Source organism: Ostrea edulis, chromosome 8 (genome assembly GCF_947568905.1).
Source record: "Ostrea edulis chromosome 8, xbOstEdul1.1, whole genome shotgun sequence".
In the NCBI taxonomy this organism is placed as follows: Eukaryota; Metazoa; Mollusca; class Bivalvia; order Ostreida; family Ostreidae; genus Ostrea; species Ostrea edulis.
This window is the reverse complement of record NC_079171.1, coordinates 37,400,537-37,426,332: the sequence shown is the minus strand read 5'-3', so window position 1 is coordinate 37,426,332 and position 25,796 is coordinate 37,400,537. Positions and strand designations below refer to the sequence as shown.

The following is a 25,796-nucleotide window of genomic DNA, read 5'->3' as shown; positions in this document are numbered from 1 at the left end:
TTTTAAAATTCCAGATTTTATTGTACACATTTCACTGTTTAATTTTCACAGATTCCATACATTTAGTTTATTGAAACCTTGAGAAACCTCTTATTGGTATGGTACAGTTATATCATAATCAAAGTAACAATATATATTCTAGTGAGCATAACCATGTGAAAAGAATCATGTGACCAAATATGGAGGATGGACAAACATATAATATCTTATAAGTTTCTTAGGCTCAGTGCCTTTATCAAAACATTGTTAAAATTACAAAATGCTTTTCTGTTCCTTATTGAAAAAAGTTGTACAATTTTGAACAAAATAATATCGTTTGATGTATGTTTTCCGTAAATCGGAGTAATAGGGACATGGCAGAAGAAAATGATATTCGTTTTCCATTTCATTAAAATCACATTTCTGACATTTTCTTTGAGAACTTGATAAATTTGAGTATCGACCCCCTTCTATCAATAATTTACGCAATATTATAGTAAAAATTTCTGGTAAACATTTTCGTAAATAGTACTGAAGATAAAAACTATCAAGTAGATGCTTGCATAGATTACATTTTGGAGACCTTTCAAAAAATGAATGCATCTCTTGTATAATAAAAATCATTTGAAATTGATTACAACTATAGAAAGAAATGCTGATTCTACAAGTAGGTTTCCTATCGGGGTGGGCGGGGTGTGTGGCGAGGGATTACCAAATGAAATCTACACACAGTCTCTTCGATATTTATTTTTCCAGCTGTTCACAGATTTATAGATGAAACTTGTGGATTCATTCAATTATTGTACATCTTACCTGTTAATTATTATCTTTAAAAACATATAGTAATACCTGTAGCAGAGGGGCTATAGTAAGTTGCCAGAACGTGTCCCGAATGCTTTTGATTTGATCAATAAGATATGTTCAAAACAAATTTTCTACACAGATTCTTTAATTAGGTAGTAGGTTTTTTTTTTTATTTAACCAGTTCGTTCACACCTAATAAGAAAAAGTCTCTCGTGAGACTTGACCTCTCGCGAAATTAAGACGGCACACATGTTTACAGGGTGCCATCACAATTATCCTATTTGGGAGAGATAAAATTTTCTTCCCTCTTGAATTATTTAGTAAGCGGACTATAAAGCAGGTAAGCCCTGGGACCCGTAATTACATTTCAACACCTCGTCCGTCTCTACACCTTTTCCCGACAGCTGACGACCTGACGAAAATCACGGGTAATTATATCCACAATTTTCCATGGGTCCATTTTGACAATTAAAGGCGATCTGTGAGGCATGGGGCTATATGCTTGGGTATATTCCCAGTGTTCTAAACTTCGTACTTTTTCGTAAAAAGAAAATTGGATCCGCCTATGATTTTTAGTGTTCTACGGGTTCCATCTCCAATCGGTTCATAACTAAATATTTGAAACGATACACGTAGAGGATTAACTGATTTCATCAGAATGAGAGTGACAGATGTTTGGGATCAATCGTAACCACTCGACCATGTCCGTGATAAAAAAAAAAAATATTGATTTTATTCAGAAAAGGCCGAGTTTGGTCCTCTTGGTTATGGGCAACACCTCGAATCCTGGCCGTGAACCGTGTGAAAGTCGACATTTTTTCTTTTTTTTTTTTATAAGCAACTCAAACTGCATAGCTGACTTGAATTTCCGTACTCTTAAAACACAATTCCTGCAAAAAGAAAAGAAAAAGCTCGAATTATATGATCAGTTACATCCATTTTAGTCTGTAGAGTATTCGTATCCCTCCTCTTTTTTATTTTTGCGCAGGTACATGTACATTTATCACAAAATGCAAGAAATGAAACTCATATGAAATTCATTCAGAAGTCTATTTGTCTTCTAAAGAAATCGAAGACTCTTTGATTGATATGCAATTATCTTGAACAAAGAAGAAATCAATTTTCGTTTCCTATTTTTGTATTGGGTCGGTTTACCACTATTAACACATACAAAAAGTCCCACACACCTGTGCAGTATCATGCTACCAACAAAGTAAAGATGCACACATTTGAAACAAGTACTTTATGAAATGGAAACAAGGTTATTATTACCAGGGCCAGTCCGACTATGTTTTCAACTTTATCGTTGTTGCCACCACAAGCTTCCTATCATTGACTAAACACAAAATCTTGTTTGAAGATTACAATGGAAGTAGATGTCTTCAGAATTGTCTACAACAAATATAATAAATCATCATATATATTTACATAAAGTGACTTGTGTTCTTTATCGTGAAGAATTTGAAGAGTCCCCTATCGACGCCATCACAGAGGACCCGCCGGTCTAAAATGCTCTGGTATTGGTAGTATAAAGAGATTGTTTTAACTAAAGCGATTCCACGAGACCGATGTTTGTAAAAATCGAGAGTTCTTGTTTGAGTCAAAGGTAGAATCAATAGTGTGTCGTAAAAGCTCATTTAGAGATTTTCTGTACGTCTAAAACACATTAATGTGAAAAGGATAGGTGTAAAATTTTGTTTGCTCGGGGCATAGTCTTATCCTGTCAACACAATACCCCTTGTTCAATAGCATTACAGGGTTATTAATCATAGTTTATTTTATTTTCCCTTAAAAATCCATTGAAACCTTTTAAATGGATGTTTTTGTTTGTCTTGTAGAATAATAGGCAAAGAGAAAACGCTTTTCGAGATCATTGAGACGCTTCACATTCGCCTAGCTTTCTGACAAGCAACAAAACATTCACTAAACCGTGACAACAAATAAAAGTCGGCAATCAATATGGCGGAGGTGCAGAGGTCACGCGAGGTTTTGTAGTTGGAGTTTAACCTGACGAGACCTGTTAGTAACCGAGGGAAAATATACCATATTCCACACTGATCGGTCCCCAGGGATAAAAATACTCCGACGAACCGCAATAGAATATTCATATAGTCCAAAACCGGAGAACAAAAAAAACTTGGCGGCATCCTATAGTCTATATAGATCTTCGTTTATAGAGGTTTTTGCGGTTTTTCTTTATGAACTGCTGTTTGTATCGGGCTTGAATTTTATAGAATCTCAGAGAGAGAGAGAGAGAGAGAGAGAGAGAGAGAGAGAGAGAGAGAGAGAGAGAGAGAGAGAGAATAATCAAAATTTACTGGAGAATTGCTCAGGAATATCATTGATAGAAAGACCCTTGTTTAGTCTTTCAATTTATGATTTTGCTGATCCCACATAACTCTCGTCTGAAAAGCTCTCTTCAAAGTGTATATATGACATGCTTGTATCACTGTGTATATATGACATGCTTGTATCACTGTGTATATATGACATGCTTGTATCACTGTGTATATATGACATGCTTGTATCACTGTGTATATATGATATGCTTGTATCACTGTATTTCTTTTGGACTTGTATATACATGTATATAATTATAAATCTCTCAATTGGTTGATTTTCTTGCGGTTCTTTAATTCAAAATTGAAAAAGTGAAACTTGTAAATGACAATATCCATGTTTATGGACAAATTTGAACCTACAAAATCTAACTTTCGAGACCCATACTTGTTCCATGTACGACAATAGGTTATTTTTTTTTAAGCAAGCAGGTATTCAACTCCATGGTCCAGTGGTTAGAGTAAACTCCATTTTATTTGGTGCAAGGCTGCAGGTGCGAATCTTGTTGGGGAACGAGGTGACCGCAACACGGTGTGTGTGACAACTCAACATATCTTTCTGCTTCCAATCTGCCTAGTTACGTGTCAACAACAGATACATAGCTATCATGGTAGGCCTAGGATATACAATACCTACGCAGAATTAAAAACGGGCAATGACGACGACCGCGCTAAGACTATTATATAACATCAAAATGTCGTTATAATTATCTGTTTCCTAGATACAGATTTGAGCAGTCAAAAAAAAAAAATAAAAAAATAAAAAAAAATTCAGACACAATGGTGGATATTATGTATCACCATTGGATACAAACAGATTTATAAATGACTTACCAAGTATTCATATTAAAAATTAAAGTACTATTGATTAACAAAGTTCGTAAGATGGATTGTTGAGCCCGTCAATGCACAATGGATATGATATTTCATATGTACATGCTTAAATTATAGAGTAAAATAAATTGTGTTTCTACCAATAGCGAATTGTAATGCAAGACTTTGTCTCGGAAAAACTCATTTGAAATTCTGCCTACTATCTAATAAGACATTATCTACATCAGGGTGTGCTGTTGTGTTTTAATTAGGCAAGATAAAAACCAACGACTTTTTGTGCACTTTGCTGTGGTATCATTGCGTAATCTAGCGTGTCGTCACTTTCGGAATTCCTTTGTCGTTATCTATCCATACCGACATGATCTTTGTTTGGCGACATTATCGTTCATCAGCCACGTGCGGGGGAATTTGAAATCTTCCACGTCAACAATCGTATCACAGACCCAAACGACCTCGTAAAGAGCATCACGGGTCATCGATACATAAAATAGCGCTAAGCGGAACCAAAGCCAGTTAAAGACCCGAAGATCGTCCAAGATCTTATCTTAATGAGCTAGACAAGCTTAAAACAAAGCGTCCGATTAACAACGTCGCTGTGATTAAATCTGTTAATGCATTGTCGTCAGTCATTTAGTCACCTTAATCTAAAACATGGTGACTTCTATTGTAGAGAGCACAACATTTATAACTCGTTAGTATGAAAATGGAGCGTTAAATGCGAATAGATCGTTGCTGTGTTAGTTTCGTTTACAGAGGAAATTGAACAAGATGGTTTCTTCCAAAGATATCCCAACCAATTTCAAACCCATGATATACCGCATAAGTGGAATTTTTAGCGATAAATAAATTTTGCGATTTTTCCATTAAAATGGATGCATATATTTTAGCGAGGGAAAACTATTATCTCTGATCTATGATGTGGAATAAATTGTTAGCGATATTCTATTCTAGCGTCCTCATCACTCTAGCTAGTAATTCCAAAATTAAATACTCGCTAAAATTCTGTATCGAGATATCAAACATTCTCCTTGGGGTTTTCCCCTGTGATCTTAACCGTTTCGATATCTATCAAAGTGCGGTGGAATATTTGTCTATAGTGATTGGCATTTTACATGGAGCAATTTAACATTCTTGGTTCCACTGTCCAAACCCCAATGGGGTCAAGTAATAGATGATAAATTGTAGTGGAAAAGACATTAAATTGTCGATCGTCACCAAATATTGAGCTAAGGTCTCCAATGTAGCAATCAGCAATTCTCGCGTTGCGATAGGCGCTTTCCCGGGTAAAGATTTTCCTGACAATAAACAGATACTTCCCAAGAATTCCCACGTCGTGGTTCCATAGACGTATTCATTTTTATTATAAAGATGCAGAACACGACCGATAATTTGAAAGCAAGATAAAGATGGCGGACGAGTGTCCTGGTCAATCGGAACTCCTCGAATGTCTCGCGCACTCGACATAGATCGCGGATGTAATACGATGGCATCCATGAGAGAATTTGATGCATTGTTAAGTATGACGTCACAGCCTACTGCACTATGTTAAATACGTCATAGATTACAATGCATGAAATTCTCGCATGGATACCATCGTATTACATCCGCGATCTATGTCATGCGCGCGACATTCGAAGAGATCTGATTGGTGTTCTGGCATAGTAAAGATGGCGGACGAGACTTCCAGTGGATGAATGGCGCTAAAACAAATATAGATATTGCGCAATGAAAAGTGAAGATAACAATGATCATTCTCATGACTCCTATAAGCAATACACCTGGACTTACCGGAAGTGGGATCAGGTGCCTAACCTCTGTTGACCAGTCACACCCGCCGTGAGCCCTCTATCTTGATCAGGTAAACGGAGTAATCCGTAGTCAAATAAGGATAAAAGTTAGAAAAGCGTAAATTTTGTTTATATCAGGCGTTGGCATACATCAAACTTACCATATCAAGAATTATGTTTGTTTCAATTGGGCCATTAAATCAAACCCTTTTTAAAAAAACATCCTCTTCTACACGAGTGAGTCTTTCATAAAAAAAAAGATGGCGATTATCGATTTTTGTTTGAGCTATTTCATTATCAAATACTAATAATAAATACGAATAAACTTACTAAAATCGTATGTCCCAGCAATTTGGGTGGTTGCATGGTGTCTGATAATCATCCTTTAGGCAATACACGAGGAAAGCGATAATCATTATTACCCACCGCGTGTGGACGAAAGTATGTTTTGCGTCTCACTGTGCGCAAGAGTTCCACAAAGGGAAAGAACTATTGGGCAACTCGGAAATTGCGTATTCAATATATGTAAAGAACGGCCTTACAATGGGTATGAATTAAACACGCCAAACAGCATCCGAACTAACGACAGGTTGTATTTGTAAATAAGATCCTTATAACGACGCGAATTGCAGACTTCAAAAGAGGCTTTTGAAACTCCTATAATTATAACACAATAATACAGTCTCATGCCTCGGGAGTGGGGGTGGGGGTGCTGGAACGAGAGAGAAAACAGATCTACAAGACGTCCCATAGTTTCATCATACCAACTAGTATATAGACTCCTCTAATGCTTGATGGGGTTTCATGAAGAACTATGAACGCTAGTATTGGAATTTAGCCTTATCTATGGCCGATTTCAAACTAAACAATTGACAGAAACATTTTAAATACAAATGGATGAGATACCCTTTTACGCAACCAATAACATCTTGCTATTTTTCAAAGGCTTGAGAAAATGTGGATGCTGTGCACCGCCCACGAGGGAATTTAAATGTGTTAATTTGGAAATTGTACAAAAAATTCGTTTTGGTTAATGCACGGCGTCCTTCATCTATAGTCGGGTTATTTCGTTTTTTATTTTTATTTTTAGCAAGTAAAAATAACAAAATTTCAATTAAATAGGTGAATATTGAAATTTCAGGACTAAAAATTGTTACCAAAGTATCTTTTGATATGTAATACAGTTATATGCTCTCTAAGTAATATATAAAATGGATCATATTTCAAACCAAGAGTGACTATTTTTGTATTTCAAAACAATACTGTAGATTCCTTATTTTACGTGAGTACTTATCGTGAGTACTTATGATTCATGGACATCAAATTGTGAGAACATATATTCGCGAGTGCTCTTTTGATGAAGAGTTTATGCATGCAATTTCGCATTATAAAATTAAAAGCGAGTAATTTTATTTCGCGAACGACGTTTTTCACGAATTCACGCAATAATAAATGCATCGCGTATATCTGAGATTTTACAGTACAGTAATTTGTAACTTCCATTTTATGACTGAAAATAATGTGATCTTTTCTTTCGACAATGAAATAAAGAGATATCTATTTTTTATATGACAAACATGCATTACAGATTACATAATTCAAATCTGGAATACATGATAAAAATGTAGTTTTCTAGCATCCCGTTATAAAATTTCAAAGAAAACAATACATGGTAACTCGCCGGCAATAAATCGTGCTATGTCTGAAACATACGAGATCGGAAACGGATACACCTAAAATTTCCGGAAAAGACGAAAATCACGAAATCTGTATAATTCAGTCGTTCGTGTATCTTAGTGCAGTGACATGTCCTCAATTAGGAAGACATACAAAACCTCCACACTGGTCTGCAGAATCAACCCACAAATGTTTTGTTCTGACTTACGCGATTTCAGATATCGATCATTTTAGCATTTACATTCACGTGTATGTGTGATTTTTATTTAAGGACGTGGAGCGAAAGTCAGGAAATGCATTGCTAAAATACCCCGTGTGCCACTTTCCAGAGGATGCAAAAATATCAAAACATCGATCCAGATCAGGTGCCTGCCGTCTATGTTTTGTATCTTCTTATGAATTTTTAATTACGAAAGTGTTGGCTGGGACCCCTAGTGGTTGGACCACTTTACCCGAAAAAATCCCCCCTCCGAGAAAACTTTCTGGATCCGCGCATGAGATTGTTTTATACAGATCACAAACCTGTTTTATACCCCGGGGTGAAAGTAATCATTAAGGAACTTAAGGCTTGACCTATATATGAGATAGCGACGAAAACGATGAAAAATATTATTCATTTAGAAAGTAAAATATTAAAATCATTTAATCTTTTACATTACATATATGTATGTTACTTAATGTGCGTTACATATTCATGTTCCATGTTTCACATCGCAAGTTCTATTCTACATGTTTTTAATTACTGTATGTCTTATGATGCATGTTTTTATTATTTGTTTGACATTGCTTGTTTTACGTGATTTGTCATTTACGTGACGTGGGTCAAATGCTGTCAGATGTGTTTCATACCGATTGTTAAGGCAATTCTTGGCACGCTGATTTGACTACGGATAACTCCGTTTACCCGATCAAGATATAGGGCTCACGGCGGGTGTGACCGGTCGACAGGGGATGCTTACTCCTCCTAGGCACCTGATTCCACTTCTGGTATATCCAGATATTTGCCCAATTCTTAATTTTGTATTCTTTATAGGAGTTATGAGATTTATTACTGTTCGTTATTTTCACTTTTTCATGTTTGACATTACTTGTTTTCCGTTACATATTTTCTCATTATCAGTTTTCCGTTACGCATTTTATCATAATTAGATTTCCGTTACATATTTTCTCATAATCAGTTTTTCATTTGTCAGTTTTCTGTTACATTTTTCTTTTATCATTATCAGTTTTCCGTTTCATTTTTATCATTACCAGTTTGACATTACATTTTTTATCATTGCCAGTTTGAGATGTTGCATTTTTTATCATTACCAGTTTGACATTACATTTTTTTTTATCATTACCAGTTTGACGTTACATTTTTTTTTAATCATTACCAGTTTGACATTACATCTTTTATCATTACCAGTTTGACGTTTGCAATTTTTTTTATCATTACCAGTTATGTTCTATCATTACCAGTTTGACGTTACATTTTTTTTTATCATTGCCAGTTTGACGTTACATTTTTTTTATCATTACCAGTTTGACAAATTTTTATCATTGCCAGTTTGACGTTCCATTTTTTTCTTTTATCATTACCAGTTTGACATAACATTTTTTATCATAACCAGTTTGATAAATTTTTATCATTGCCAGTTTGACGTTACAATTTTTCTTTTATCATTACCAGATTGACAATTTTTTTTTATCATTACCAGTTTGACCTTTAAAATATTTCATCATTACCAGTTTGACATGACATTTTTTATCATTACCAGTTTGACATGACATTTTTTATCATTACCATTTTGACATTACATTTTTTTTTATCATTACCGGTTTGACGTTACATTTTTATCATTACCAGTTTGACAATACATTTTTTATCATTACCAGTTTGACATTACATTTTTTTTATCATTACCAGTTTGACATTACATTTTTATCATTGCCAGTTTGACGTTACAATTTTTTTTATCATTACCAGTTTGATATAACATTTTTAATCATTACCAGTTTGACAAATTTTTATCATTGCCAGTTTGACGTTACAATTTTTTTTTATCATTACCAGATTGACATTTTTTTTTATCATTACCAGTTTGACCTTTACAATATTTCATCATTACCAGTTTGACATTACATTTTTTATCATTACCAGTTTGACGTGACATTTTTTATCATTACCAGTTTGACATTACATTTTTTTTTTATCATTACCAGTTTGACATTACATTTTTTATCATTACCAGTTTGACGTTACATTTTTTTTTCATTACCAGTTTGACATTACATTTTTATCATTACCGGTTTGACGTTACATTTTTATCATTACCAGTTTGACATTACATTTTTTATTATTACCAGTTTGACGTTACATTTTTTTTATCATTACCGGTTTGACGTTACATTTTTATCATTACCGCTGTGACGTTACATTTTTAATCATTACGAGTTTGACGTTACATTTTTAATCATTACCGGTTTGACGTTACATTTTTAATCATTACCAGTTGACATTGCATTTTTAATCAAAACCAGTTTGAAATTAAATTTTTGATCATTTCAGGTTTGACATTACATTTTTTATCATTACCAGTTTGACGTTACATTTTTATCATTACCAGTTTAACATGACAATTTTTATCATTACCAGTTCGACATTACATTTTTTATCATTACCAGTTTGACGTTACATTTTTTATCATTACCAGTTTGACGTTACATTTTTTTTTATCATTACCAGTTTGACATTACATTTTTATCATTACCGGTTTGACGTTACATTTTTATCATTACCAGTTTGACTTTACATTTTTTATTATTACCAGTTTGACGTTACATTTTTTATCATTACCGGTTTCACGTTTACAATTTTTGATCATTACCGGTTTGACGTTACATTTTTTATCTTTACCAGTTTGACATTACATTTTTTATCATCATCGGTTTGACATTACATTTTTATCATTACCGGTTTGACGTTACATTTTTATCATTACCGCTGTGACATTACATTTTTAATCATTACGAGTTTGACGTTACAATTTTTAATCATTACCGGTTTGACGTTACATTTTTAATCATTACCAGTTGACATTGCATTTTTAATCAAAACCAGTTTGAAATTAAATTTTTGATCATTTCAGGTTTGACATTACATTTTTTATCATTACCAGTTTGACGTTACATTTTTATCATTACCAGTTTAACATGACAATTTTTATCATTACCAGTTCGACATTACATTTTTTATCATTACCAGTTTGACGTTACATTTTTTATCATTACCAGTTTAACATGACAATTTTTATCATTACCAGTTCGACATTACATTTTTTATCATTACTAGTTTGACGTTACATTTTTTATCATTACCTGTTCGACATTACATTTCTTATCATTACCAGTTTGACATTACATTTTTAATCATTACCAGTTTGAAATTAAATTTTTAATCATTACCGGTTTGACGTTACATTTTTTATCATTATCAGTTTGACATTAAATATTTTATCATTACCAGTTTGACATTACATTTTTATCATTACCAGTTTGACGTTACATTTTTTATCATTACCAGTTTGACGTTACATTTTTTTTTATCATTACCAGTTTAACGTTACATTTTTTATCATTACCAGTTTGACATTGTATTTTTTATCATTACCAGTTTGACATTACATATTTATCATTACCAGTTTGACATTACATTTTTATCATCACCAGTTTGACGTTACACTTTTATCATTACCAGTTTGAAATTAAATTTTTAATCATTACCAGTTTGACATTACATTATTTTTTATCTTTTTCGGTTTGACGTTACATTTTTTATCATTACCGGTTTGACATTACATTTTTTATCGTTACCAGTTTAATGTTACAATTTTTTCTATCATCACCAGGTTGACGTTACATATTTTCCATTACTAGTTTTACTTTATTTGTTTTATGTTATTTGTTTTATGTTAAATGTTCTACAGTTACATATTTTACATTGAGTGTTTCACGTGTAAAAATATATTACGTTATTTTCGTTTTTACATTTTTTTTTTAAAGTTACATGTTCTACATTTCCTCGTAGCATAAATCACTTGAAGACTTGGTATAAAAGAGATAGTGTTTTACTAATGATCGTGTTTTATTTATGATAAATTGTACCGAGAGATTTACGTGGAAAGTATTGGTATATATCACACACCGGATCATACCTATAGACTGCTAGTTCCTATCAATCTATTTCAGCACAGTCAGCCGTATATTGATTTTTACAGAAAATCGTTAAACAGCTGCTAGACATACATTTACGCACTCCTTGAAGAAAAGGTACTTTTGAAGAGAATGGCTTGTGGCTTTGTTAAATACATACTTTTAAAGAATTTTCAATTTTCCCGTCGAAGGACCATTCTCTTCTACAGACGCACTAGTTGTCTCCCTTGTGACTAATCAAAGAGACAACATTTCTGATTTACATATTTTGTTTGTATTGTATTAATACTCTCTACCATGAGTACCTATGCGAATTCAACTCGCAAAAAAAATTAACGGATTTCGATTGAGCAGTCCTCCAACCTAAAAATAAAATAAATATAAAAAAAAATGAATAAAAAATCCAAAACAAACCCTCCTATAAAACCCAACCAAAATAAAAAAAAAAAAACAAAAACCAAAAAAAAAAAAAAAAAAAAAAAAGATCCCCCCCACCCCCAAAAAACCAAACCAAAACAACAACAACAACAACAACAGCAACAACAACAACAAACTGACATAAAGAGCAAACATTCAAAAACTCTTGAAAATAACAACCCACGATTAGTTCATTTTGTCCACTAGCGCATAGAACTATATGTAATTTTGCGCTCTATAAATGAATAAAATGATAATAATAATAATGTATTCTTTTCTAGGATGGGGTGGGGGTGGGGGGCTTTGCTAAATCAAAATCTGTTAAATTTTTATAACACGTTGTACTTATACTAAAAATCAAACTAAGAAAGAATACAACCTTCTTTATATCACGTACATCTAAGACGATACGATAAAAATGAATCAGGTCTTACAGATTAACGAATCAATCAAATGACAAGTTAGAAAGATTCCAAAATCATTGATAACTTTCTACCAATTAATCAATTATTCAAAGAAATCATCTTATCAGTCGTTTAGTATATAAATTTATTTTTTTGCTTTGTTGGTTTTGTCACCCTGACATAACGTCGATAAACCTTATAACGACTTTTGACAACACAGAAATTAAAACCTTAGTCTGTTATTACGGAAAGGATTAATCAAACTTCGTCTAATGAAGGTTTCATTGTTCAAGTGACAAATGATCTAAGGGAATCTATTTTTTCTTTTTAGAATAGAAATTCCATCAAACCAGTGTGGACTCGAGGAAAGAACAAATTACACAACGCGAACTAATTAATAATGACTAGATAAGACATTCCTCATTAGAAATTGGAAAGCGGGATAACGAATGCGTCCTTCGGAACACCTCGCGCGCACAGAGAGGTCCTCGGCAATGAGTGGTGTGATTTATAACTTCTTCAATACAGTAAAAAGATCTCGACTGAAATTGCTACGTGACGTCCGTTATGTAACGCTTAAGGCCCACTCTACTATATATTGCATTGTATCCTTTATATCGCCGGGGGTTAAGTATATAGACCTGCATGTACTGTGTCTCTTTTATCATAGGGGGTGAGGGGGTAGACCTGTGACAGTTCTCATTCAGAGTAGGTGTCTGTCAATGTGGAGGAAATCTACTGACGATAAGTATATACAAATATAAATCATGCGACTGAAAACAAATGAAGTTTTAATGAAGTTTTAGATTTTTTTTTTACCTGTGTGTGGGTGATGCATTCTACACGTGGGAGTGCATTCATATCATAAATATGTCGTCAGTATTCACGTGCACTAAGATTCATTGAGTACTAATGTCGTATTGCATAGATAGGGGCGGGGGTTAGAAATTGGAGGATTCAGACGAGGGGGTGGTAGGGAGATTGGAAATTGGAGGGTATAGAATAGGGATTGGGGAGATTGGAGGTTATAGACGAGGAATGTAGAGATTGGAGGTTATAGACTGGGGAATGGAGAGATTGGAGGTTATAGACAAGGGGATGTAGAGATTGGAGATTATAGACTGAGTGATGGAGAGATTGGAGGTTATAGACTGGGGAATGGAGAGATTGGGGGTTATAGACTGGGGATGTAGAGATTGTAAGTTATATACTGGGAGCGGATTGATTGGAGGTTATAGACTTGGGGATGTAGAGATTGGAGGTTATAGACAAGGGGGTGTAGAGATTGGAGATTATAGACTGAGTGATGGAGAGATTGGAGGTTATAGACTGGGGAATGCAGAGATTGGAGGTTATAGACAAGGGGATGTAGAGATTGGAGATTATAGACTGAGTGATGGAGAGATTGGAGGTTATAGACTGGGGAATGGAGAGATTGGGGGTTATAGACTGGGGATGTAGAGATTGTAAGTTATATACTGGGGGCGGATTGATTGGAGGTTATAGACTTGGGGATGTAGAGATTGGAGGTTATAGACAAGGGGATGTAGAGGTTGGACTTTATAGACTGAGGGATGTAGAGATTGGAGGTTATAGACTGGGGAATGGGGAGATTGGAGGTCATAGACTGGGGGATGGAGAGATTGGAGGTTATAAACAGGGGATGGAGAAATTGGAAGTTATAGACTGGGGAATGGGGAGATTGGAGGTCATAGACTGGGGGATGGAGAGATTGGAGGTTATAAACTGGGGGGTGAGGAGATTGGAGATTATAGACTGAGTGATGGAGAGATTGGAGGTTATAGACTTGGGAATGTAGAGATTGGAGGTTATAGACTGGGGATGTAGAGATTGGAGGTTATAGATTGGGGAATGTAGAGATTGGAGGTTATAGACTGGGGATGTAGAGATTGGAGGTTATAGAATGGGGATGGAGAGATTGGGGGTTATAGACTGGGGATGGAGAGATTGGGGGTTATAGACTGGGGATGGGGAGATTAGAGGTTATAGACTGGGGAATGGAGAGATTGGAGGTTATAGATTGGGGATGTAGAGATTGGAGGTTATAGAATGGGGATGGAGAGATTGGGGGTTATAGACTGGGGATGGAGAGATTGGGGGTTATAGACTGGGGATGGGGAGATTAGAGGTTATAGACTGGGGATGGGGAGATTAGAGGTTATAGACTGGGGGATGAGGAGATTGGAGGTTATAGATTGGGGGATGGAGCGATTGGAGGTTTTAGACTGGGGGATGGAGATATTGGAGGTTATAGACTGGGGGTTGGAGAGATTGGGGGTTATAGACTGGGGGTTATAGACTGGGGATGGAGAGATTGGAGGTTATAGACTGGGGAAGAGGAGATTGGAGGTTATAGACAAGGGGGTGGAGAGATTGGAGGTTATAGACTGGGGGTTGGAGAGATTGGGGGTTATAGACTGGGGGTTATAGACTGGGGATGGAGAGATTGGAGGTTATAGACTGGGGAAGAGGAGATTGGAGGTTCTAGATGTAGAGATTGGGGGTTATAGACTGGGGATGTAGAGATCGTAAGTTATATACTGGGGGCGGATTGATTGGAGGTTATAGACTTGGGGATGTAGAGATTGGAGGTTATAGACTAGGGGATGTAGAGATTGGAGGTTACAGACTCGGGGTGGATTGATTGGAGGTTATAGACTAGGGATGAGGAGATTGGAGGTTATAGACTGGGGATGGGGAGATTAGAGGTTATAGACTGGGGGTTAGAGATATTGGAGGCTATAGACTGGGGGGATGGAGAGATTCGAGGTTACAGACTCGGGGTGGATTGATTGGAGGTTATAGACTAGGGATGAGGAGATTGGAGGTTATAGACTGGGGGATGGAGAGATTGGAGGTTCTGGACTGGGGGATGGAGAGATTGGAGGTTATAGATTGGGGGATGGAGATATTGGAGGTTATAGACTGGGGAATGGGGAGATTGGAGGTTATAGACTGGGGGTTGGAGAGATTGGGGGTTATAGACTGGGGGTTGGAGAGATTGGGGGTTATAGACTGGGGATGGAGAGATTGGAGGTTATAGACTGGGGATGGGGAGATTAGAGGTTATAGACTGGGGGTTGGAGATATTGGAGGTTATAGACTGGAGATGTAGATATTGGAAGTTGTAGACTAGGGATGTAGATATTGGAGGTTATAGACTGGGGGATGAAGAGATTGGAGGTTACAGACTGGGGATGTAGAGAGTTTAGGTTATAGACTGGGGGTGAATTGATTAGAAGTTGTAGACTGGGGGATGTAGAGATTGGAGGTTATAGACTGAGGGATGGGGAGATTGGAGGCTATAGACTGGGGATGGAGAAATTGGAGGTTCTAGACTGGGGGATGGAGAGATTGGACTTTATAGACTGAGGGATGTAGAGATTGGAGGTTATAGACTGGGGGATGTAGAGATTGGAGGTTATAGACTGGGGATGGAGAGATTGAGGGTTATAGACTCGGGATGGGGAGATTGGAAGTTATAGACTAGGGGATGGAGATATTGGAGTTTATAGACTGGGGGATGGAGAGATTGGAGGTTATAAACAGGGGATGGAGAGATTGGAAGTTATAGACTGGGGGATGGAGAGATTGGAGGTTCTGGACTGGGGGATGGAGAGATTGGAGGTTATAGATTGGGGGATGGAGATATTGGAGGTTATAAACTGGGGGATGGAGAGATTGGAGGTTATGGACACGGGGTGGATTGATTAGAGGTTATTGACTAGGGATGAGGATATTGGAGGTTATAGACTGGGGGGTGGAGATATTGGAGGTTATAGACTGGGGGTTGGAGAGATTTGGGGTTATAGGCTGGGGGTTGGAGAGATTGGGGGTTATAGACTGGGGATGGAGAGATTGGGGGTTATAGACTGGGGATGGAGAGATTGGAGGTTATAGACTTGGGATGGGGAGATTAGAGGTTATAGACTGGGGGTTGGAGATATTGGAGGTTATAGACTGGGGGATGAAGAGATTGGAGGTTATAGACTTGGCATGGGGAGATTAGAGGTTATAGACTGGGGGTTGGAGATATTGGAGGTTATAGACTGGAGATGTAGATATTGGAAGTTGTAGACTATGGATATAGAGATTGTAAGTTATAGACTGGGTGATGTAGAGATTGTAGGTTATAAACTGGGGGATATAGATATTGGAGGTTATAGACTGGGGGATGAAGAGATTGGAGGTTATAGACTGGGGGTGAATTGATTGGAAGTTATAGACTGGGGGATGTAGAGATTGGAGGTTATAGACTGAGGGATGGGGAGATTGGAGGCTATAGACTGGGGATGGAGAAATTGGAGGTTCTAGACTGGGGGATGGAGAGATTGGACTTTATAGACTGAGGGATGTAGAGATTGGAGGTTATAGACTGGGGGATGTAGAGATTGGAGGTTATAGACTGGGGGATGTCGAGATTGGAGGTTATAGACTGGGGGATGTAGAGATTGGGGGTTATAGACTGGGGATGGAGAGATTGAGGGTTATAGACTCGGGATGGGGAGATTGGAAGTTATAGACTAGGGGATGGAGATATTGGAGGTTATAGACTGGGGGATGAAGAGATTGGAGGTTACATTCTGGGGATGTAGAGATTCTAGGTTATAGACTGGGGGTGAATTGATTGGATGTTATAGACTGGGGGATGTAGAGATTGGGGGTTATAGACTGGGGATGTATAGATTGTAAATTATATACTGGGGGTGGATTTATTGGAGGTTATAGACTTCGGGATGTAGAGATTGGAGGTTATAGACTGGGGGTTGTAGAGATTGAAGATCATAGACTGAGTGATGGAGAGATTGGAGGTTATAGACTTGGGAATGTAGAGATTGGAGGTTATAAACTGGGGGTGGATTGATTGGAGGTTATAGATTGAGGGGTGTAGAGATTGGAGGTTATAAACTGAGGGATGGGGAGATTGGAGGCTATAGACTTTGGATGGAGAAATTGGAGGTTATAGACTGGGGGTGGAGAGATTGGGGATTATAAACTCGGGATGGGGAGATTGGAGGTTATAGACTGGGGGATGTAGAGATTGGAGGTTATAGACTGGGGGTGGAGAGATTGGGGGTTATAAACTCGGGATGGGGAGATTGGAGGTTATAGACTGGGGGATGGAGAGATTGGAGGTTATAGACTGGGGGATGGAGAGATTGGAGCTTATAAACAGGGGATGGAGAGATTGGAAGTTATAGACTTGGGATGGAGAGATTTGAGGTTATAGACTGGGGGGTGGAGAGATTGGGGGTTATAGACTGGGGGTTGGAGAGATTGGGGGTTATAGACTGGGGATGGAGAGATTGGAGGTTATAGACTGGGGGATGAGGAGATTTGAGGTTATAGACTGGGGGATGGAGAGATTGGAGGTTATAAACAGGGGATGGAGAGATTGGAGGTTATAGACTTGGGATGGAGAGATTTGAGGTTATAGACTGGGGGTTGGCGAGATTGGGGGTTATAGACTGGGGGTTGGAGAGATTGGGGGTTATAGACTGGGGATGGAGAGATTGGAGGTTATAGACTGGGGGATGAGGAGATTTGAGGTTATAGACTGGGGGTGGAGAGATTGGAGGTTATAGACTGGGGGATGGAGATATTGGAGGTTATAGACAGGGGATGGGGAAAGTTTAGGCTATAGACTGGAGAAGGGGAAATTGAAGGTAACACATCCACCCAACCACCCCACACCCCCACATGGAAGAAGAAAAACCTGATTGCTAAATGTTGTGTTTAGGAAACCCATATATCATCTTTTTATCAGCTTACCTGAGCTGACAGCTGAAGTGAGCTTTTCTGATCACCCGTTGTTCATCGTCAGTTTGCCTGTAAACATTTCACATTTCCCTGAACTACTTGACCAATTTCAATCAAGCTTTGCAAAAAGCAGCATTGGATAAATAGTATTGACGTTTGTTCAAACGAAGGGCCATTTCACCTTCAAAATCGAGAGAGGTACGAAAATGCTAAAATATGGTTGGATCAATTAAACATGTTGTCCTCAAGAACCAGTGGGCCAGAAAAGTTCATATTCACATTAAAGCTTCCTGACATAGTACAAATTTCAGGTTTTTTTTTTAAATCATGGCCCCCCGAGGAAGGGTGGGGCCACAATAGGGGTCAAAGTTTTACATGGGAATATATAGGGAACATCTTTAAAAGTCTTCTTCTCAAGAGTCACTGGTCCAGAGAAAGTCTAGATTCAAGTTTTTTAACTAAAAGTAATAACCCTCGGGGGAAGGGTGGGTCACAATAGGGGATCAGAATTTTACATACAAATATATAGGGGAAATCTTGAAAAACCTTATCAAGAATCAGTGGGCGAGAAAAGCACTCGGCTGCTTCCTGACGTAACGCAAATTCAAGTCTGTTAACATCATGGCCCCTGGGGTAGAATGGAGGCACAATAGGGGATCAAAGTTTTCTTTACATGTGAGTACCGTATATCGGGGAAAATCTTTAAAAAATCTTCTGACATAGGCTAGATCCACGTTTGTGCAATTAGCTAGGGCTTTCATATTTTATATATACATTCTTTATGGAAATACCTTTTATGTGATGCAATGGTTTGTGATCTTGTGACCCTGACCTGGAATTTTGACCTACTTTTGATAAACATTTGACCTATTTATATATTATCCTGAACTATTCAAGGTAGATCTTTCATATCTTGTATATATATTTCTTATGGGAAGATCCTTCATGATAATATAATTTTTGACCTTATGACACTGGACTCGAAGTTTGACCTACTTTTAAAAAAATATAGCCTATTCAATATATCCCGAACACTATTAGGTGGGGCTTTAATATTTTGTATAAAGATTCTTTTTGGCAAGACCTTGTACACCATGGTATTTGAGTTTTTCACTTTTAAGTTTGACCCACTTTAAAAAAAAGCACTGCCGTATTCATTATCTCCTAAACTATTCAAGGTGGGTTTTTATATTTTGTATATATATATGGCAAGGTCTTTCATATCATACCGAAATCTATGACCTTGTGACCTTGCTCTTATCCAGAAAAGCAAGATCATGCTACTCTTATTGGTGTTGAGGTATCTTTGTGTTATGTGAATTCATTTTCAGTTATATTGTGATCCTCTGGGGTTAGGTTGGGGCCACAATATGGGGTCAAAATTTTAATGGCAAAATGGGATTGATAAAAACAAATCTTTTAAAAATCACAACAGCTGAACAACGGCAGGACCAAGGTGACTCAGGTAAACGATGTGGCCCACGGGCCTCTTGTTTATTCTTGCATCATCCATCTGTCTCTAACAAAAGACAATATTATTTTTAGTTGTCTAATGTACGAATTAATTTTACAAAATATTTCCGATCAAACATCTTTGTGCGTTTGGCTCAATGATCCGATTCTTAACAAGGTTTTGATGTTTTACGGAAGTCACGGCCCCCCTGTGTTTAAAAATTTCTGAATGCGTTCCAGGAATTTATGAAGGAATGTAATTAAAAAAGAATTGACTGAATTTTGATTTTATATTCATTCTTTATTTCCTTTAGCTACATTATGACCACTGGTTTTTACTTTCCGACAGAACTGAAGAAGGCTGAAGATAAAAGAAATAAACTTAATTTTTAAAAATTCATGAGGTAAGAATTGCAACACTTCATGCCGGCATACTTTTTATGAAGTTCCTAAAACGCGCTTCATAAAGTTCGTTGCCGTGAGGCGTCACAGTTCAGACCCTCATGTATTTTCAATAATTAAACACCAGTCTATATTCATCTTGATGCGGACAATATTAAATGCCTATTGTTATCAAATACATTTAAAGTTATAAAAAAAGTGAGGAAGAAAAAAATGACTTGGAAAACATTTTCTGAAATAGGGAGATAAGTTCAAGAAAGACTTATGAGTTTTCAGGATGAGAAAAACGTGTAATATTTCTTCACAGAGCAATGTTCAGCATTGGAGAACAATCCTGCCCTCGCTCAAAGAAGTGACCCCCCACAGGCGCTGTCAGAAAACTGGAGTTTATTGTCCGACAGAAGGGCGAAAATTGCATCAATATTTTACCGAGTCGGTCGTAAAATATATAATTTGGTTCTAAATAAGGTGTAATACATTGATTAAATTACGGGGAGTGATAAAAAATTAATGACCACCGGGAAAGGAGAATAATTCCTCAAGATACGGTCCTAATTGGTTTCGATTTTTCTTCACTTCTTCAGGTTCGTGCGAAAAACAATGCCTCGTTTTGATCATTGTACTCCGCTGCGCGTGAAAACTCGGGACTGTTACCAAGACAACACTTCACATCGAGGCGGGCCATTTGAAGTTAATGTAGAGGTGACTCCGTAGTCTTTGCCAGTTGATTCGTCATTTGAAAAGCAGGAGTTGTTAATTTTGATGTAGGTCCAATTTTGATTTACTATGTTGAGTCATAACTCAATGCGCAGTCTAATAAAAAAAATTGTAAATGTATAGGGGAGTACCCCAGCTCATCTCTCCCCCTTTCGCCGTACACTAAGAAAACTGGGGATATGCATTTCTAAAACCAATATTGTCATATAATGATAACTTCATTTAGCTTCTTTTACTTTCAACAATAAATTAAGGCATTTGGATGAATTTTCTACCCCCCCCCCCCACCCACCACCCCCCTAGCGCGACAAAAACGACGTCAGACAAGAACACTTCATTTCATCTAACCCCATACTTTTAGAGAATTAGTTTCCTTAACATAAAACTGAAAGTAACACAGCATCATATCACAGTACCAACACAAAACATAACATTAACACAGAACTTAACATTGACACAGAACTTAACATTGACACAGAACTTAACATTGACACAGAACTTAACATTGACACAGAATATAACATTGACACAAAACGTAATGTTGCCACAAAACATAGTACTGACACAAAACAGAACACTATCACAGAATGTACCAGTGTCCCCAAACAAAGTGTTTGAATGAATAAATCCGGGAGTATTGCCGAATTTCAAATTAAAGAAGTTTGAAATCATGACAAGCAAAAGAAGAGCAACAGAGAAAAAAAAAAGAATAAAAAAAGAGAAGAAAACCAACCTCATTGAAAACTGGGGTGGTATTCTTCATCCTTTTCGTAAATTGAGAGAGAGAGAGAGAGAGAGAGAGAGAGAGAGAGAGAGAGAGAGAGAGAGAGAGAGAGAGAGAGTTTTTACAAACCCAGGACAATCAATGGTCGAGTCGATATAAACATGATTGATACATGTTTATTTTTGTCTGGCATGTTCAAACGCCTTCAATGTTTACTTTGGCTTTGTGTCCATTTGTAATCTGATATACACATACGTACAGCTGAAATACAATGACTAATCTGAAGGAAAATTTTGTGATCACATGTAACGTGTAGTAGCTGTACACTGCAATATTGCTGGACACCAGTAAGGCGTTAATTCATCACTTTCATTTCCCTAGCATAAGCATTGTTGATAAATGTTTATCATTCCTCTGAGGTGTTGAAAAATAACTTTGGGAATTTTTGTGTAGTTCACGAAAGTGAGTAATTAAGCTTTTATGCTTTTATACATGAACTACACAACATAAGCTACCTCAAAATACAAGTAACGATATCTAAGGAAACTCTATGTGAATCTTGTGACAAAGCTACGGAATTTTATGTCCGCAAAACTTTGTTTCAATGTGTAAGGTGTAACAACTATAGAAATGAATGCAATGTTTATATTTACCGGTGCCTTGTGAATGACAAACCTTTGTTGTAAGATTATTTATCATACTCGATATGAAGTGAAAAAAAACCCCTAAAATTTATATTATCATATTTATATAAACAAAACAGCAGCATAATTGAATGAAAATACAGAAATGGTAAATGGCAAAATAAAAATATAAGGAGTAAATGTGTGTTTAAAACTAGTATTATGGGGGGCATAAAACTATCTACAAAATTACCGACAGGCTTGTTGTATAATAATAACATGAAACAAACATTTTTTTCTTATATAAAATCCTGATCACATTCAAGCTCATAATACTAGCATCATATCAGCTAATAGAAAATTCTAAAAGGATCTTTTTCTCCTGTTAATTGGTAGTTTGAAAAATAATTGCATCAATAAGCCATCAATAAAGTTCGTAATTAATTTTGAAAGTGCATGTGCACATAAGATAGGATCTGCAGGATTCTGGGCAGCACGTCACGGCCACGACAAATAACCATCAATTGTATCCTATTCTGCTGCGTTCTGAAATATACACGAGGGTGTGAACTGCGACTCATCACGTGTGCTTACGTCACGAAGCACGTTAGCCGGCGTGTAGCGGTGATGTTCATTATAGGATTAAACGTTCTTTTTTAAGAATTTATCGATGTGTAAACTCCGGACATTTTGCTCACAAACTGAATAAAAGTGCGAAGCACTTTTATGTTAAGTTTGTGAGTAAAATGTCCGGAGTTTACACATCGATACATTCTTCAAAAAGAACGTTTGATTCTTATAATTCCAATTCATTCACTTTACTAACAATTCCAAAAATTTGAATAGTTTCCCCGCACTATGTTATTTGTTTTCAGGTGTGTATGAATACATCGCATTTTCGGATTTATTGATGTGTAAACTTTTGTTCAGCTTTATTTTCGTCCAATCAAAACAATTGTAATAAATAACATTGGAATTATTCTCTGATGATGGACAATGTGTATGTGCTTGTGATACAGAACAGAAAAAAAGAAGAAAGTCACCGAATTTTGTTTTTATACGACTGAAATACAATCATCTAAATATGGTCACACATTGCATTTAATGCAAGGAAATGACAGCTGACAGAAGTAGTTTTGTCTTTACTTCCAAATACCAAAAACCGTGGACATGTAATTTTGCTGAAGGTACAGGATCCGTGGCATTTGTACTTTTCTGAAAGAATAAGATCAATTCTCTTTATGAAATATGATCAATTTGAAAAAACTGTTGATTGATTTGAACATATTTTATTGTATACATATATACCAGTTCTAGCAACTTAGACAACCTCTCCCGTATACAAAATATATTATTGTTAGACATGTACAAATAACGATTGTCGTACCACAGAAAATATAATATTCGTTATAATATTCATATATGATAATATGTAACATGCAAAACATATTCCAAAAATATGATATATAGGTCTAATAGAGTTCTAATAAACTTCTAAACTGCTCTGAAAAAAAAAATACATTATTTGAAAAATATTCATTTCCTCGTGATAAAAGGTGATAAAAGGTGGGTATCAACAACAGCAGTATCATTTAGCTGAAGCAGTTGAGTGTTAGTTCATTGTACTCATTAGAGTCTGACGTCACTTCAAAAGAGCTCTCTCTCTCTCTCTCTCTCTCTCTCTCTCTCTCTCTCTCTCTCTTCGTCGCCGATGTATTACAAGAAGGACAACTCCCACAGACAAAATGCAATCTTTGTAAAACCCTCTATGTCGATGAAGTACAACCAAATGGTCTAATCTTGACATGCACTGCCTCTGTCTGATTTCTTTGTTAATTTTTTTTAACCCAAGTATGGCTGACAACTGTTTTTAAACTACCGCGGATAATCTAACCCATTTTCAAAAATAGATAGATTTTAGGGGGTGGTGGTGGTGATTGTAAAAATACTATATAGAGAATTGTGCGTTTCATTTGGAAATAAATGGCGATATTGTGTAGATTTTTTTATTTAAATTTACAAAATGGACGATGACATTTAGGTACTACGGTCAAAGAACAGAATACATAATATATATTGTATATTTTCATTGTGATAAACTTTATCTCCCTTGAATTGTTTATTTTGTAATTTAAATTTTGCACAGATACAAATTTAACTTTTAAATGGTATATTTTGCCTAAAGAATACTTGAAATGTGATATATATCATAAACATAATTATATCGATAACCATACAATTTTTTTTTAAAAGAGCTTTGTAAACAATAACGTACCGCTATCTTTGTTTACACAACAAATAATAAACTCTTTATATAATGAGCATCTGGCATAATGTATATCCCTTAGAAAATATTGTGAAGCATTTTAAACACATTACATAGAAGATTTTGATGATCAAAAGTGAAAAACATACATTTGGGGAAAATCAAGATCCAATCCTAGTTCCTTCAAGATTGAATACACTGTGATGCACTGATTAAAATCATAATCCAGCAAAACAATTTTGAAATTACTACACATCTAGGTTTCTTTTTAGCTAGATGTCTTTATATGACATATTCTTATGCTATAGTAAACATTAATTGATTCATCCTAGAAATATTATGCTACAAGTATCTTTTATTTTTTTGACAGTTTAAATAAAAAGAAAAATTAAAATGTAAATTAACTAGAAACGTGTATCTTGATTTTTTCATTAGACTGGAACATGGAAAAGAGGCCAACATATTGGCTGTGAAGCGATGTCACCAGAAGAATTTAATCATGTTCTGGCGAGGGCAGAGAAAAATGGGAAACTATATCATAAGGATACATTGATTAATTTGCGAGCCTCCATTAACCTATAACTAGCACATTTGAATAGAAATATCGACATTGTCAAATACAGAGAGACGAGGGCATTCTATGATCCGGGCTTCTTAACGGCTTACTGGAAGAAGGGGTCAGAGATGGAACTTCTAAATCATCTCAACACAAAGATCTGATCCAAAAAAGAAAAAAATGACATGAAAAAAAAAAATCAGCCTACTTTGAAAATGAGACGACCGACCCAATTATTCTTAGACAATTTCGAATTTCGAAGCCATGGATTCCACCGGCAACTGAAGTAGGATTCCTGACCACACTGGTGATGACGTCACACTGAATCGTGAAACTCGATAACAGAATTAGCAAGGTGGTCTTGGGAATTTCGCAATGGCCTCGAACAAGCGCAACAGGCACATGTACATGGTCAGTAGAAATTACTTATTGAGAAGACAGATGAGTCAGCATCTACCCTCTTCAACAAACACAGCAGAGAAGTCTTGTCCCTTCCAAAAAGTAGTTGGAAATGGTTATTAGATGCCCCCGAGCAAAATGAGGACGAAGAACGACCAAAAAATAACAGTCCGATAGCTACATTAAAACTATGTTTTCTAGTTGTGTGTGGTTTTTTTTACCTTTTATTTGAATATATATAATTTATATTTCCACCTTTATTTTATTCCCAATAAAATATCCCCTCAATTTCATCCACACAATTAATAAAGTATCGTTTCACATTATGGTTGTTTTGTTTATCTATTTATAGTAAATATATGATTTTCGTGTCTACAGCCATGATTCTGCTGTTGGCAAAACCCTGCTTAAGATCCAGTTTTCATTACTATGAACCTCGTC

At 36.1% G+C, this 25,796-nt stretch overlaps 1 long non-coding RNA gene across 1 annotated transcript; it reads right to left on the bottom strand.

The window, feature by feature from the left end:
• On the bottom strand, positions 1–21,730 carry LOC125662675 (uncharacterized). The gene is made up of 3 exons (XR_007365473.2): positions 21,641–21,730; positions 2,056–2,175; positions 1–1,673 (listed from the first exon to the last, which is right to left on the bottom strand). It is a non-coding gene; the product is annotated as an uncharacterized LOC125662675 (long non-coding RNA).
• Between the last annotated feature and the right edge of the window lie 4,066 nt (positions 21,731–25,796).